At 49.3% G+C, this 17,844-nt stretch overlaps 1 protein-coding gene across 13 annotated transcripts in view; it reads left to right on the top strand.

Annotated features, from left to right (window-relative positions):
* The window catches only part of LOC146786091 (eukaryotic translation initiation factor 4 gamma 1-like), a 1,219,153-nt gene that overhangs the window by 879,517 nt on the left and 321,792 nt on the right, over positions 1–17,844 (top strand). The window lies entirely within an intron of this gene.

The following is a 17,844-nucleotide window of genomic DNA, read 5'->3' as shown; positions in this document are numbered from 1 at the left end:
CCAGAGCCTGCTATGCGGCTAAGTGGAAAAGATTTGTCATTTATTGTAAAAATGACATCAATCCGCTGGATGCATCAACTCAAAACATTATCGGTTATCTCTTACACTTATACAGATGCAATCTAGCATACAATTCCATCCGTATACATTTAACCGCGCTGGCAGCTTACCTTCAGAACAGGCAGCACCTCTCACTGTTCAAAGTGCCTGCCATCAAAGCCTTCTTGGAGGGACTCAAACGAGTGATTCCTCCTACGCACCCACCTTCACCAATCTGGAGCCTGAATGTGGTCCTCACCAGACTAATGGGACCACCTTTTGAACCTCTACACTCCTGTGAGATTCAATTTCTAACCTGGAAAGTGGCCTTCCTAGTAGCCATTACTTCATTGAGAAGAGTTAGTGAACTCCAGGCACTAACCATTCAAGAGCCATTTATACAGGTTCATGCAAACAGGGTCGTACTACGCACCAACCCTACGTTCATGCCCAAGGTGATTTCACAGTTCCATATGAACCAATCCATAGAACTACCCGTGTTTTATCCTAATCCTGAGAATGTAGCAGAGAGAATGCTCCACACACTTGATGTCAAGAGAGCTCTCATGTACTATATTGACAGAACACAAAATTTCAGAAAGACAAAACAACTGTTTGTTGCCTTTTCTCCACAGCACAAAGGCAACCCCATTTCCAAAGCAGGAATAGCTAGGTGGATCGTTACGTGTATACAAATTTGCTATCAAAAAGCTAAGCACACACTAACGATTCCTCCAAGAGCCCACTCCACACGAAAGTTAGGGACCTCCATGGCTTTCCTAGGGAATATTCCTTTTACAGGAGACATGTAGAGCAGCCACATGGTCCACTATACATAAATTTACAAAACACTACTGTGTAGATGTACACTCAAGACAGCAGGCAGCTGTAGGACAGGCTGTTATCAAAACTCTTTTTCAGTCTGCTGCAGCTGGCACGGACAGCCGCCGCTAAATGGAGGGACTGCTATATAATCTATGCACAGATATGAATTCAGCAGCCCACATGCCTCGAACCGAATATGCTACTTACCAGTATGCATCTGTTCTTGGCATGTAGGGCTGCTGACATTCATATCGCCCACCCTTCTCCCCGGCGCCTGTGGCAGCTGCAGCATTCAGTTATTACTGGTTAGCATGGTCATCATTTACTGTATTACACTCCATTTCTGCCACAATGGCGAAAAACAATCTAAGGATGGAGGGGATGCCCATGCGCACTGTAGTCCAGGGGAGGAGCCACCTATCTCGTGATACTTCGAAGACTCTTCCAGGACAACAATATGCAATCATCCGGACCCAACACTAGGCGGCGATCTATGCACAGATATGAATGTCAGCGGCCCTACATGCCAAGAACAGATGCATACTGGTAAGTAGCATATTCGATTCATGTGTTTCCATACCTAGACGATTGACTGATAAAAGCCAAATCACATCAACAATGCCTGCAACACAGTGACCACAATCCATCTATTACACAACCTTGGATTTTCCCTCAACTACCCAAAATCCCATCTACAACCCTCCCATATACAGCAGTATCTGGGAGCAACTATAGACTCCACAGTAGCAAAGGCTTACCCAGCTCCAGCCAGAATACAAAATATTCAAGCAATGATCCTAAAATTCCAACCTCAAACTCTTTTGACAGCAAGAGTGTTTATGCAACTCATAGGCATGATGGCATCTTGCATATTCATAGTCCCACATGCTCGGCTACAAATGCGTCCCATACAAGAATGCCTAGCAACACAATGGAACCAGGCTCAAGGGAAACTAAAAGACCTAGTGTTGGTAGACAGTCGTACCTATCGCTCTCTGCAGTGGTGGAACACACAAAACCTTTCAAAAGGATGACTGTTCCAAGAGCCAGTTCCACAAGTAGTGTTGACAACGGACGCATCACTCACAGGTTGGGGAGCCCATCTACTTCAACATACAGTGCAAGGTCTATGGACACCGCACCAAAAAATACACCACATAAACTATCTAGAATTACTGGCAATCTTTCAAGCAATGAAAGCTTTTCAAAAACACATAGCCAACAAAACTGTTCTAGTCCGGACGGACAATATGACAGCAATGTTCTATATACAGAAACAGGGGGGGACACACTCTCTGCAGCCATCACAACTAGCGCAAAGTATATGGAGATGGGCCATTCCACAAAACATCCATCTTCTAGCAGAACATCTCCCAGGAGTAAACAACCAGATTGCAGACCTATTGAGCAGACACAGTCAACAGATCCACAAATGGGAAATTCACCCAGAAGTCCTACTCCCATTCTTTTAAACATGGGGACACCCAGACATAGATCTGTTCGCCACAAAGGAAAACGCAAAATGCCCATCCTTCGCCGCCAGGTTCCCACACCCGCAGTCAAAGGGCAATGCGATATGGATGAACTGGTCAGGCAGATTTGCATACGCTTTTCCGCCAACCCCACTCATTCCATTAGTGGTACGCAAACTAAAGCAACAGACCCTTACCATGATCCTAGTTGCTCTCACATGGGCACGTCAACCATGGTACACAACACTCCTTGAACTCTCTGTAGTCCCTCATCAAAAACTACACCTCTCTCCAAAACAACTCACACAGAACCACGGAGAGATACAACACCCAGACCCCAATCAAATGAACCTAGCAATCTGGCTCCTGAAGTCTTAGAGTTCGGATACCTTAACCTGCCTCCTGATTGTATGAATATCATCAAAGAGGCAAGACTTCCCACTACCAGAGCCTGTTACGCAAACAAATGGAAAAGATTTGTTATTTACTGCCAAAATAATCAAATCAATCCACTAGACGCTTCTGTACAAAACATAATTTGTTATCTACTACACTTACAAAGATGTAATCTAGCATATTTATCTATAAGAATACACCTAGCGGCTATTGCAGCATACCTCCAGAACAGACAACACGTGTCTCTTTTCCGAATACCACCCATTAAGGCATTTATGGAAGGGCTCAAAAGAATAATCCCTCCAAGATTTCCACCTTCCCCAGTCTGGAATCTTAACATTGTACTAACTAGACTTATGGGTCCACTCTTTGAGCCTCTACATTCTTGCGAATTATAGTTCCTAACATGGAAGGTGGCATTTCTAATAGCAATCACTTCACTCAGAAGAGTGAGTGAATTGCAAGCACTAACAATTCAAGAACCTTTCATGCAAATACATCAAAATAAGGTAGTTCTCAGAACAAACCCTAAATTCCTACCTAAGGTCATAACTAGTTTTCACATTAACCAATCAATTGAGTTACCTGTCTTTTTACAAAAAACAGTCAGTAGCTGAAAGAGCACTCCACACACTGGATGTCAGACGGGCTCTACTCTACTACATAGACAGAACTAAACCATTTAGGAATACAAAACAATTGTTTGTCTTTCTGTCAACCTCATAAGGGTAACCCTATCTCAAAGGCAGGGATAGCCAGATGGATAGTTAAGTGCATACAAATATGTTATCAAAAAGCTAAACGCACCTTAACTATTCCCCCAAGAGCACATTCCACGTGCAAAATGGGGACATCCATGGCTTTTCTAGGGAATATCCCCTTAGAAGACATTTGTAAGGCAGCTACATGATCTACCATACATACCTTCACTAAACACTATTGTGTTGATGTGCAAGCCAAACGACAAGCTTCTGTAGGTCAGGCTGTCCTTAAAACACTTTTCCAGACTACTGCAACTGACACCGGTAACCACCACTAGAGGAGGAACTGCTATACAGTCTATGCAATATTGTGACTGCAGCAGCTCATATGCCTCGAACGGTAAATGCTACTTACCAGTATGCATCTGTTCTTGGCATGTAGAGCTGCTGCAGTCACATGCCCACCCTCCTCCCTGGTGCCGAGCACAGTTGCAATACTATCTTACTTAGATACATTCACATGGACACCTTTCTTTCTATTACTATCCTCCATCTTTGCCACAATGGCGAAAAAACAATCTGACGATGTAGTCCAGGGGAGGAGTCACCTATCTCGTGAGACCTTGAAGACTCTTCCAAGACAACGTGCAACATCCGGACCCAACACTAGGCGGCGATCTAATGCAATAATGTGACTGCAGCAGCTCTACATGCCAAGAACAGATGCATACTGGTAAGTAGCATTTACCTTTCACCCAGATCCCATCGATCCAAGGCAGAAAGATTTATATCAACCCAAAAACTGGACATGTCACGGCTGTGCCATGTAAAAAACGAAAACTGGACACCATCTGCTCCAGTTTCTGTACACAAGGACTCTGTAACATTGCCTATGCCCCCTTCTCCTACACTACCTTCTAACCCACCTCCTCTGCCTACACCACCCTTACCTTGTAACTTCTCCACCACATACACCAAATCCAGATGATGATGATGACCTAGGGGGTAGGGGTGATCCTAATGACCCGTTCACGGATCCAGATACCTCACCACTTGTTGATTGGGCATTCCCTGTCCCAACAGACCTACCAGACCCACAGCCATATCCCTCAAAACCATCTCCCCCAGATGATCACCTGGGGTTTGGCCAATTATTAAATACAGCTGCACTTTTTCATGGTGTTACAATGCACTCCGACACAAAGGAGGAAGATTTCCTCTTTGATACTTTTGAACAATTCCAAAAGTCAGTGCAAATATTATCTATGATCAAAGGAGTCATTAAGCATGCCCCCGAAGTATTTAAAGACCCCGTCCATGCCAGAGTTCTTAACCCTAGAATAGAAAATAAATATAGGCCTGCCCCTGAAGATCCTACTTGCATCAAAGGACAGTTGCCTTTGGATTCTCTGGTCGTTTCCAATGCTAGGAAACGTGCCAACTCCCAGACCTCCGGAGATGCACCACCCCCGAATAAAGAATCCAAACTTCTAGAAGCTTCTGGCAAAAGAGTAGCAGCACAAGCAGCTAATCACTGGCGTATTGCCAACACCCAAGCACTACTGGCACAATATGACAGGGCACACTACGACCAGTTAGAAAATCTCTTGCAGTATCTGCCTGACCAGTATAAAACCCAGGCAAATGACCTTATCCAAGAGGGCAAGCTAATTTCAAATGCGTCAATTAAAATTGCACTTGATGCAGCAGACACTGCCTCTAGATCAATTAACACCAGTGTGCTCCTTAGACGACATGCCTGGCTACGCATTTCAGGCTTTAAGCCAGAGGTACAAACTACCATACTCAGTCAGCCATTCAACCAAGAACAGCTATTTGGGCCGGCTGTAGACACTGCCCTTCAAAAAATTAAAAAGGACACCGAGACTGCTAAGTCCATGGGAGCATTACAGTCTCCACAAACGCGTGGCTCCTTTCGGCGCTCCTTCTACAGAGGAGCCGCCAAAAACATGGGCGCAGACCACCTCATCTACATTCAAAGCCACTACACAAACATCCCCCAGTAGAGGATATTTTAGAGGCGGATACAGAGGGAACAACAACGGACGAGGTCGAGGTAATAACACTCGCACCTCCCCTGCCACAAAACAGTGACTTTCCTCCGCTCCCCCCAGACAATTCCACTCCAGTCGGGGGCAGACTAACAGTTCCTACCTGTCTGGAGCTCCATCACAACAGACAGGTGGGTAAGACAAATTATCCAGTATGGTTACTGCCTGGAACTTACAGCTACCCCCCACACATACCACCCAAACAGCGTCCCATGTCCGCAAACCATATCACGCTCCTCAAACAAGAGGTTCTCTCACTGCTTCAAAAGCATGCAATAGAGCCAGTTCCCTTAGAGCATCAAGGAACAGGGGTATACTCACTGTACTTCCTAATCCCCAAAAAGGACGGGACTCTGAGACCAATACTCTACCTCAGACCCCTAAATCTGTATATACACTCAAATCATTTCCATATGATCACTCTTCAACAGGTGCTCCCACTGCTGCAACAATGCGATTTCCTTGCCACACTAGATCTCAAGGACGCCTACTTCCACATTCCCATACATCCTGCTCACAGGAAATACCTAAGGTTTGTGGTTGACGTACAACACTACCAATTCACAGTCCTTCCATTCGGGGTAACAACCACGCCCAGAGTATTCACAAAGTCGTTACACCAATGTGTTCTACACACTCACCAAATCATCCAACTATTATACAACTTTTGGTTCACTATCAACTATCCCAAGTCTAATCTCCAACCCTCTCATATACACCACTATCTAGGAGCTACCATAAACACCTCCACAGCCCTAGCATTTCCCAGTCCAGCCAGGATAGCCAGTATACAATCTCTTAAATTTCAAAACCGACACTCTTCCAGCCAGTGTTCATGCAACTCGTAGGCATGGTGGCATCTTGCATCTTCATTGTGCCCTATGCAAGACTGCAAATGCGTCCCTTACAGGAATGTCTAGCATGCCAGTGGAACCAGGCTCACAGACAACTCACAGATATGGTGTTTGTGGACAGCCGCACATATTGCTCTCTACAGTGGTGGAACATAACAAACTTGTCCAAAGAGCGGCCGTTCCTAGAGCCTCTTCCACACATAGTGCTGACAACAGACGCATCACTCACAGGATGGGGAGCCCATCTCCTCGGACACACCACTCGGGACAAATGGACCACTCAACAGAAAGTGCTCCATATCAATTACCTAGAACTGCTAGCAGTATTCCTAGCACTGAAATCCTTCAAACTACATGTACAGAACAAGGCTGTCCTCATCCGGACGGACATGACAGCCATGTATTACATACAAAAACAAGGAGGCACACATTCTCTGCAGCTCGCACAGAACATTTAGAGATGGGCCATTCCATGGAACATATACCTACTTGCAGAACACAATCCAGGGGTTCACAATCAGATTGCCGATCTGTTAAGTAGACAGACACAACAGATCCACGAATGGGAACTACATCCCCAAGTTCTACTGCCCATTTTCCAAAAATGGGGCCAACCAGACCTAGATCTGTAAGACACACACAAACGCAAAATGCCCAACCTTCGCCGCCAGGTTTCCCTTCCCGGAGTCAAAGGGCAGTGCGCTATGGATGAACTGGTCTGGCAGATTTGCGTACGCTTTTCCGCCTCTCACACTCATTCCACTAGTAGTACGCAAGCTCGGGCAGCAGTCTCTCAAACTGATCCTAGTAGCTCCCACAACACTACTAGATCTCTCTAGTTCCACACCAAAAAACTGCATCTCTCCCCGTCCTTACTAACCCAGAACCATGGAGAGATCAGATATCCAGGTCAACTGAATCTGGCGATCTGGCTCCTGAAGTCCTAGAGTTCGGTTACCTTAACCTGCCACCAGACTGCATGAACATTATAAAAGAAGCCAGAAGACCTACTACTAGAGCTTGCTATGCTACAAAATAGAAAAGATTTGCCATTTACTGCACTAACAATAATATACACCCACTGGATGCATCCATCCAGAAAATCATGTTCGAGGCATATGAGCTGCAGATTATACAATGTGCATAGATCGCCATCTGGTGTTGGGCCGGATGTTTGCAGTTTGTTTTTCCTCTTGGAAAGTCTTTGGAAGTCACGAGGTCGGTGACTCCTCCTTTGGTTCGTATTGCACATGGGCTTCGGCTCCATCCTCAGTTTTTTTCCGCCATCGGGCTCGGATGTAATACTTCGCGCTCCGGTTCCAAACTTTTCCAGTTTAGCGATCGACGCAAAATCCTCGCTCATCGAGATCCTTCAGACAATAAATCATCTTAATCACCTTCTCTTCTGCACTTCGATTCCGGTCGTCGACGGTGGCCTTCGGGCCTATTCCGGCTCCGGTCTCGGCTGATGGAAAGAACTCCCTTCAAGAAGTGCCCTCGATGTGGGTCCAAATTCCCCGACACCGATCTTCATGAGGTGTGCAACCTCTGCCTCTCCCCTGAACACGAGGCCCGAGACTGTCCCTCCTGCAAGTCTTTTCGATCTAAAAAGACTATTAGAGATCGAAGGGCCAGACGCAACATGGCGCACTCCTCGACCTCCGCTCCAGTCGACCTCTTCGGGGACGACGTCGAAGCTCCGGGACAGCAGAACATCGAACAGGAGGACGACTACCTCGTCAGTGCTTCCGAGGCCGACGACTCAGATGTGGAGGACATCACCCTGGCGCAGAGGGTCATGAGTGCAATACCCCCTCCCACACCCACGCCGATAAGCAAAAAGGCTTCGGTCACGCCTTCGGGCCTAGGCAAGACCAAGGATACTGCTTCTCACACCCCACCTTCGGGCCCGGTAAAGAAGCCTATTAAGCCTTCCGGCAGCTCGGGCTAGAGCCAGCCTACCAGCGGTACCGTAAATCACCCTTCGGCCCCTAAGAAAAAATCGGCCTCTACCTCCACACCGAACCAAGCACCAAAGCCTTCGTTGTCGAAACCTACCCTTCCGGTGCCAACCAAATATCACAAGGCCCTCGGCACCGACACTCCCGTGCCGAAGCCTTCTTCGGCACCGACCAATAAATCGGAGGTCCCAAAGAAGCACGGTTTAGACAAACCTAAAAAGCAGTCGGCCCCGAAAACTTCGGCGCCGATCGAACAACCAGTGTCGCAAGAACTTTTCACACCGGATCCTCTGCAAAAGACACTTACCAAGGATCCAAAAACTGGACATTTGACACTGTCTTAAAAAAAGAGACACTTGGACAAACCAGCTCCACCTCCAAAGAGGAAGGACACTGCTACCTCCCCTTTCAGAGTGCCTTCCCCACCTCCTCCACCCTCCCCACCTCCACCTTCTCCACCCCTGCCTCATCGTTCCCCAACCTTGTCTCCTGTCCCAGATGATTTAGGAGACCCTTATTATGATCCAGCAGATGTGCCACAAGACCCCACCCCTACTGGATCTCCAGACCCATGGGACGACTAGAACAATCCGGACATCCCAGATGTCCCACAGGATGACCTCTACCCATCTAGGCCATCCCCACCTGAAGACTCGTTAGGTTTTCATCACCTACTACAAAGGCCGGTACATTACCACGGGGTGGAGTTACATACTGACCCAGTGGAGGAAGATTTTCTCCTAGACACCTTCGATAATTCACATAGGTCTACTGCCATTCTACCTATGTTAAAGGGCGTAATTAAACATGCCCCTGAAGTTTTTAAAGACCCAGTCAGGGCCAGGGTCCTAAACCCTCGGATAGAGAAGAAATACAAAGCCGCCCCTACAGACCCTTCTTACATTAAAGGCCCTGCACCATTAGATTCCCTAGTGGTATCTACTGCCAGGAAGCGCTCAAATTCTCAGGCGTCAGGCGAGGCGCCCCCACCTGACCAAGAGTCCAAGCTCCTAGATGCGTCAGGGAAGCGCACTGCGTCACAAGCGGCCAATATATGGCGTATTGCTAATACGCAAGCACTGTTGGCCCGATACGACATGAGCTAGAGACCATCATGCACCATCTCCCTGAAAAGTACAAGACCAGGGCTAATGAACTTATTCAAGAGGGAAAAACAATAACCAGTACCTCGATACGATGTGCCCTAGATGCAGCAGATAAAGCCTCCAGGGCCATAAACACCAGCGTTCTTCTCCGTCGCCATTCCTGGCTCAGGGTTTCAGGGTTTAAACCAGAGGTTCAAGCCTCTATATTAAATCACCCGTTCGACCAAGATCTATTTGGCCCTAAAGCAGATGAAGCTCTGGAAAAAATGAAAAAAGATAGACACGGCTAAATCTATGGGAGCCCTACAAACACAGACTCCCAGGCGCTCCTTTCGCCGCTCTTCCTTTCGGGGCACGGGCAGAGGTTACTCCTCAGACAGTGCATCCACGTCTTAAAAATCCCCTCAGTCTACCTTCACGAAGGGTTATCAAAGAGGCGGATACAGAGGCAATAATAAGGGCAGAGGCAAAACAAATACCGCCCGCTCTGCCACACCTTCTGCCCAATGACTTTCCCCCGCTCCCTCAGACCATTCCACTCCGGAGGCAGACTCCAACATTTCCTTCACGTCTGGGAGACAATCACCTCAGACAGATGGGTGACACAAATTATTCAGTCAGGGTATTGCCTAGAATTAACATCTACACCCCCAACATTCCACGCAGTCACCGCCCTATGTCCCAAGAACATACTGCGCTACTAACACAAGAGGTGATCTCCCTCCTGCAAAAAGGAGCAATAGAGCAGGTCCCCATAAATCAACTAAATTTAGGGGTCTACTCCCTGTACTTCCTAATTCTAAAGACGGACGAGACCCTACGACCTATCTTAGATCTCAGACCTCTAAACACCTACATTCATTCAGACCATTTTCACATGGTAACCCTCCAACAGGTTCTTCCACTTCTCTCCCAGAACGATTTTCTCACCACTCTGGACTTGAAAGACGCGTACTTTCACATCCCAGTACATCAGTCTCACAAAAAGTACCTCAGGTTTGTGGTAGACGGACAACACTACCAGTTCAAGGTGCTCCCGTTCGGGGTAACAGCACCAAGGGTTTTGCAGCGTGAATCTTTCTGGATTCACTATGCTGTGCATTATTCCGCGATCTTGTGGTTGGGTCCGGATTCGTAGTCTTTTCTTTGTTTTTTTTTTTTTTTTTTTTTTGTAGCCCAGGTGGGCGTCGACGTCCACCATTTGGTGCACCTCCCGTGACGTCGTCGTGCTTCCTGCGGAAGTCCCACCTTTGGGGCGCCATCTTCAGATTCTTTTTTCCGCCGTTGGGTCTGGATCGTCATCGGGAAGCTCCAGAAGTTCACTCGGAGGAAGAAGGAAGAAAAGCGAGTTTCATCGATAGAATCAAGAGAAGACATCAGGAAAGAACAGATTTCGACAGGAACGCGAAGAAAGAAGACCAGCGAGCCTTTTTCTTCGACAACCTTGGAGAATGCACGCTCAGAGACCCTGAGCGAAATGGACAAGACGCCATTCAAGTTCTGCCCAAACTGCCACCACAAGTTCGCGCAGAAAGACCTGCATCCGGTCTGCAACCTCTGCCTACCGGTGGATCATCAGAGTATCGACTGCAACGCCTGCTCAGTCTTCGCGCCGAAGACACTCAGGGTGAGAGAGAGGCAGAGGAGAGCCAACGCCAACATGGAGGGCCAAGGAAAACCCCCGACACTCTACGCGCTGGGCCTCGACACGGACGACGAGGACAACGTCGCCGAGGCAGCCGAAAACTTCACGGTCGTAGAGACCGACAAGAAGAAAGAAGACGAGGTAAGAGAATCGTCGAGCGCAAATCAAAAAACACCTCGAAAACACGAGGGTGACTCGAGAAAAACTGAGTCAAGGTCCACGAAGGGAGCCCCGGCGCCGAAAACTTCGACGTCCAAAGGGGGAACTTCGGACAAAAGGCCCAGCGGATCCTTACAAAAGGACTCCCTGGCGCAGAAAGACGCCGAAAGGCAAGGGTCGTCGAAATCATCCCATGAAACGGGCCGATCGACGCAGAAAGAACGTTCGACGTCGACGCAAGTTTCATCGAAAAGGCCCGCGGTCGACGCCGAAAGCATCTCCGAAATGGAGAAAAAGAAGAGGCGGCTCGAGGCCGAAATGGAGAACATCCTTCAAAGGAAGGAGTTCGACGCCAGGATGAAGGAATTCAAGATTCCAACGGTTTCATCGGCGGACGTCGTCGAAGTCGAGGAGGAGTTCGACGCCGAAGGGCTGACAAGGGACCTCGAAGAGGAAGAGGAGCCCTATTATGAGGAAGAAGCCGAGGAAGAAGACCAACAATCGTTCTTCGATTCGGCGACATCTACCGGCAACGACGTCGAATGGCAAGATCTCGACACCGAAAACCCGGAGGAGGCCGTGGACACGTACCCCTCGAGGCCTTCGCCACCAGACGACATCGGGGTGTACAATATGGTGGTGAAGAGCGCAGCAATGGCCTTCGGCGTCAAGCTCGACGAGGAGAGGCCGAAAGCAGATTTTCTCGTCGAAACACTGCTCCCCATCCAGACTAGGAGCCAGTTCCTCCCCATGCTACAAAGCGTGATGAACCAGGGGAGAGAAGCCTTCAAGGAGCCTGCCACCTGTCGGTCGATCACGCCCAGGACAGAGAAAAAGTATAAACACTCCTCCCTGGACCCACCTTACATCAAGGGGAGCGTCACCGCAGACTCCATCATTGCCTCCACGGCCAGGAGAAGGGCCAACGTGCCAGCAACCTCGGGCCCACCTCCAGATAAAGAGAGCAGGAGAATCGACCTCACAGGCAGAAAGGTCGAGAGGAACGCCGCAATGCACTGGCGCATGGCGAATTCAAATGCACTCCTAAATAGACACCAGTACCAACACTGGGATGAAATGGGGGAGCTAGTAAAGCACCTCCCCGAAGAATACCGCCAGAGAGCCTCTCACCTGGTAGATGAAGGCAAGAACATCGCCAACTCCTGTATAAAGACGGCGTTGGATGGGGCAGAGACTTCAGCAAGACTCATGGCCATAGGGGTCACAGAAAGGAGGCATGCATGGCTAAGAATCTCGGGATTCAAACCGGAAGTGCAGAACAACATCCTGGGCACTCCCTTCAACGGAGAGACACTGTTCGGAGCAACGGTGGACGAGAAGCTCACCCAGCTCAAGAAGGAGAACGAGACAGCGAGGTCCATGGGGGCCCTGCAGCTGAGGGGAATGAGACGAGGAAATCCCTCGAGGAGACCCTACGGTAGGGGTGGAAGCCAACAGGGGACGTCGCACCAGGCGTTCCAACAAGGTCAGCAGGGCGAAGGTCACGGACAAAGTCAGCAGAAGCAAAGCTGGCAATATCAACCTCGGGGCCAGTCCTTTCGAGGGAGAGGGAACGGACGTGGCCAAAGGAGGAGAGGGGGCGATCAGCCCTCCTCGAAGTGACTCAGCACGCAAGAAGACGCCCACCCTCGTCAGGCCCCCAAGGGTGAGGCGCAAAAAGGTGTCATCAGGGGGAAGAGAAGATCCAAGAGCCTACGAGCATACGTCACCGGTAGGCGGAAGGCTGAGGTTCTACCTTCAGGAGTGGCGGCGCATAACCACAGACAAGTGGATACGGAACATCGTGCAGCACGGATACTGCGTAGAGTTGGAGAAAAGACCTCCAAACAGAAAGCCGAAGGGAAGACAGAGATCGGCCCAAGAACTGGCAATACTCAGAGAAGAAACACGGAAACTCCTGCAAAAGGGAGCCATAGAGACAGTGCCGTTCAGGGAACGCAACAAAGGGGTCTACTCAAACTACTTCGTGGTTCCGAAGGTAGACGGAGACCTCAGACCCATACTGGACCTCCGGTACCTAAACAAGTTCGTCAAGACACAAAGGTTCAAAATGACTTCACTGCAGGAGGTACTGCCACAGATAAGAGAAGGGGACTTCATGGTCACCGTGGACCTCAAGGATGCCTACCTTCACATCCCAATAAACAGAAGGCACAAGGGCCTCCTAAGATTCAACATCGAACAGGAACACTACCAGTTCACAACCCTGGCCTTCGGATTAAAATCAGCGCCAAGGGTCTTTACAAAATGCCTGTCGGCGGTAGCGGCACACCTACGAAAGCAGGGCATACACGTATACCCCTACTTGGACGACTGGCTGGTCAAGGCAAACTCACACGAGAAGTGCGAGAGGCACGCAAAACGCGTAACGGACACCCTCACAAATCTGGGATTTTCCATCCACTGGGGAAAATCATCGCTGGAACCGGAGCAGGTAAAGATTTTCCTGGGGGCACAGATCAACTCCCTCAAGAGTACAGTAGTGCCCAGCGACAGGAGGACAGATGCCCTACTGAAGGAGACGCAGCTCTACCAGAAGGGGCGAGCTCTGACAGTGAGGGCGGTGAGCAAGATGATGGGGATGATGGCGTCCTGTATCCAGCTGGTGCCGAATGTACGCCTGCACATGAGACCATTCCAGGAATGGCTGCAACAGCAATGGTCACAAGCAAACGGAAGTTGGGAGGATCTAGTGGTTGTTACGCACGCAGTGCAGGAGGAGATAACTTGGTGGAACAGAGACAACATAACAACAGGGAGAAGCCTGACACCACCAAGCCCAACAGTGACCATTACCACGGACGCATCGCAGATGGGATGGGGAGCGCACATGGACAACCTCAGAGTGAGGGGTCTATGGGCTCCGGCAGACGCGGTCCGCCACATCAACTACCTCGAGTTGAAAACAATACTGCTAGCCCTGAAGGCATTCCAGAGACACCTGTGCGGGCAGAGGGTGTTGGTGCAGACAGACAACACCACGGCGATGTTCTACATCAACAAACAAGGGGGGACACAGTCGTTTCCCCTCTCATCCCTAGCTCAGGAGATTTGGAGATGGGCCATACCTCTCAGGATAGATCTACTGGCAATTCACCTACCGGGGAAGGACAATGTGGAGGCAGACTGGCTAAGCAGGCAGACCTCAGCATCGCACGAGTGGGAGCTCAATGGCCAGGAAGCGGAGAAACTCTTCCGGAGATGGGGGACTCCCACAATAGACCTTTTTGCAACACGCCACAATGCAAAATGCCAAAGCTTCGCGTCCAGGCAACCAGATCAGCAATCCAAGGGAAATGCCCTATGGATAAGCTGGTCGAGGACATTTGCCTACGCCTTTCCACCGATACCCCTGTTGCACAGAGTGCTCGACAAGTGCAGAACCAGCAACATGACTCTGATCCTGGTGGCCCCACAGTGGGCGAGGCAGACATGGTTCTCACAGATTCAAGAAATGGCGCAAGGCAATCCGTACAGGTTCGAGCGAAGAAAAGACCTGCTCTCAATGCAAAACGGGGAGGTCCTGCACCCAGAGCCAGAGACCCTCAACCTAGCAGCATGGCTCCTGAAGACCTAGAGTTCGCACACCTAAGGTTACCTCAGAGCACTATGCGAGTGCTACGGGAGGCAAGGAAACCTACTACAAGAAAGTGCTACAGCGCAAAGTGGAAGAGATTCACGGTGTGGTGCAGGAAGAAGGGCCTGCACAACAGAATGACAAGAGACTCAACGGTGCTGAGGTACCTCACACACCTTCTAAAGAGTAACCTCTGCTCGAGCTCCCTAAGGGTGCACCTAGCAGCGATCGTTGCCTACACCAGAGGTGAGAAGGGTGGAAGTTTCTTCAGCTCGCAGGTGGTGAAGAGATTCATGGAGGGAGCCAAAAGAATGGCACCCCCGAAAAGGTTGCCGCCGCCGGCATGGAATTTAAACGTGGTTCTGACGGAGCTCATGAAGGCGCCGTTTGAACCCATTCACAAGGCCAATCTACAAATGTTGACGATGAAGACTGCCTTTCTAGTGGCCATAACCTCACTACGCAGAGTGAGCGAGCTTCAAGCACTAACGCTACAGGAGCCCTACATTCAAATTCACAAGGACAGGGTAGTCCTGAGGACGGACCCACACTTCATGCCCAAGGTAGTGTCGGCGTTTCACATGAATCAGAGTATACAGATACCGAGTTTCTTCCAAAACCCGACTACAAATGCAGAAAAGGCCCTGCACACCCTCGATGCCAGAAGAGCGGTGATGCACTACATTGAAAGAACCAAAGAACTCAGGAAGTCGAAGCAGCTGTTTGTGTCCTTTGCTACTAGCTTCATGGGTAGACCAGTGACCAAGGGCACCATCGCTAGATGGATTGCCCTCACTATCCAATTCTGTCACAAACAGGCGGGACAGGAGCTAACGGAGGGGCCACAAGCTCACTCCACAAGGAAGAAGGGGGCCACAGTTGCCTTCCTGGCAAACACGCCCATCCAAGACATTTGTCTCGCAGCAACTTGGGCATCTGTGCACACGTTCACAAAGCACTACTGCGTGGACATTCAAATGAATAAGGAAGCACAGGTCGGACAGAAGGTGCTACAACACATTTTCAACGACCAGCGATCATCTTCCACCCAGCCACCACAAAAATAGGAAAACCGCTACAAAATCTATGCACAGCATAGTGAATTCAGAAAGATTCACGCTGCAAAACGAAAAGTTTCTTACCTGTCGGTGTAGTTTTGCAGCTTGAAGATCTTTCTGGATTCACTAGCGAACCCACCCACCTCCGCCAGGAAGATGAGGCTGGAGGAAGAGGGGGTGAAATGGATAGGATCAAAAAAGGTGGATACGTACAGAAATATGGACAAAAGGATTAATCAATCGCCTAGGGTTAAAAAAAAAAAAAAAAAAAAAAACAGGGAAAAAAGAACCCGAAGATGGCGCCCCAAAGGTGGGACTTCCGCAGGAAGCACGACGACGTCACGGGAGGTGCACCAAATGGTGGACGTCGACGCCCACCTGGGCTACAAAAAAAAAAAAAAAAAAACAAAGAAAAGACTACGAATCCGGACCCAACCACAAGATCGCGGAATAATGCACAGCATAGTGAATCCAGAAAGATCTTCAAGCTGCAAAACTACACCGACAGGTAAGAAACTTTTCGTTTTCACCAAGTGCCTAGCAGTAGTGGCTGCACACCTCAGAAGACAGCACATTCACGTCTTCCCCTATCTGAACGATTGGCTGATAAAGGCCACGTCTTACCAACAATGTGTGCAACATACCGCCGCTACAGTCCAACTACTTCACCAGCTAGGTTTCACGGTGAACCATCAAAAATCCCACCTGGTACCATCACACACAAAACAATATCTCGGTGCCACCATAGACACCTCAAAAGCCATAGCCTATCCCAATCCTGCCAGGATTGCAAAAATACAGGCGCTGCGTCAAAAATTCCTATCAACACTCTCTCCCAGCAAGAGTGTTTATGCAGCTCATAGGGATGATTGCCTGTTGCATCTTTATAGTGCCCCATGCAAGACTCCAAATGCGTCCACTCCAAGAGTGCTTGGCGCGCCAGTGGAACCAGGCCCAGGGACAACTGACAGATCTGGTGTTGGTAGACGGTCGCACCCATCGCTCTCTGCAGTGGTGGAACACCACAAACCTTTCCAGAGGTCGACCGTTCCTGGACCCGGTTCCACAAATAATCCTAACGGCAGATGCATCGCTCTCCGGCTGGGAAGCTCATCTGTTACATCTCACAGCACAGGCCACATGGACGCCGCAACAGAAGTTACTCCACATAAACCATCTGGAGTTACTGGCGATCTTCCTCGCCCTAAAATCCTTCCAGGTGCAGATTTCAGGCAAGACAGTCCTCATTCGCACAGACATGACTGCCATGTACTACATTCAAAAACGGGGGGGCGCACACTCTCCACAGCTCTCTGTTAGCACAGAGCATATGGAGATGGGCAATTCCACAAAAGATTTTTCTCCTAGCCCAACACGTCCCAGGAGTACAAAACACCGTGGCAGATCTGCTGAGCAGACAGACACAGCAGATCCACGAATGGGAACTTCACCCACAGGTTCTTCACCCGTTCTTTCAGAAGTGGGGGCATCCACACATAGACCTATTCGCCACCCACGAAAACAAAAGATGCCCATGCTTCGCCGCCAGATATCCACACCCATTGTCCAAAGGCAATGCAATATGGATGAACTGGTCAAACAAATTTGCATACGCTTTTCCACCTCTCCCACTAATTCCATTAGTGGTGCGGAAGCTACAGAAGCATTCCCTAACACTGATCTTAGTAGCTCCAACATGGGCCAGACAACCGTGGTACACCACACTGCTGGAACTCAGTAGTACCACACCAAAAGCTACGCCTCTCACCATGCCTCCTAACCCAGAACCATGGAGAGATCAGGCACCCGGACCCAGCTCAGCTCAACCTTGCGATCTGGCTCCTGAGGTCCTAGAATTTGGATACCTTAACCTTCCCCCTGATGGGATGAACATTATCAGAGAAGATAGACGCCCTACTACTAGGGCGTGCTATGCAGCAAAGTGGAAAAGATTTGTT

The sequence above is a fragment of the Triturus cristatus genome, chromosome 11 (assembly GCF_964204655.1).
Source record: "Triturus cristatus chromosome 11, aTriCri1.1, whole genome shotgun sequence".
Lineage (NCBI taxonomy): Eukaryota > Metazoa > Chordata > Amphibia > Caudata > Salamandridae > Triturus > Triturus cristatus.
Note: the sequence above shows the minus strand (reverse complement) of the source record. Positions and strands in the feature narration are given on the sequence as shown.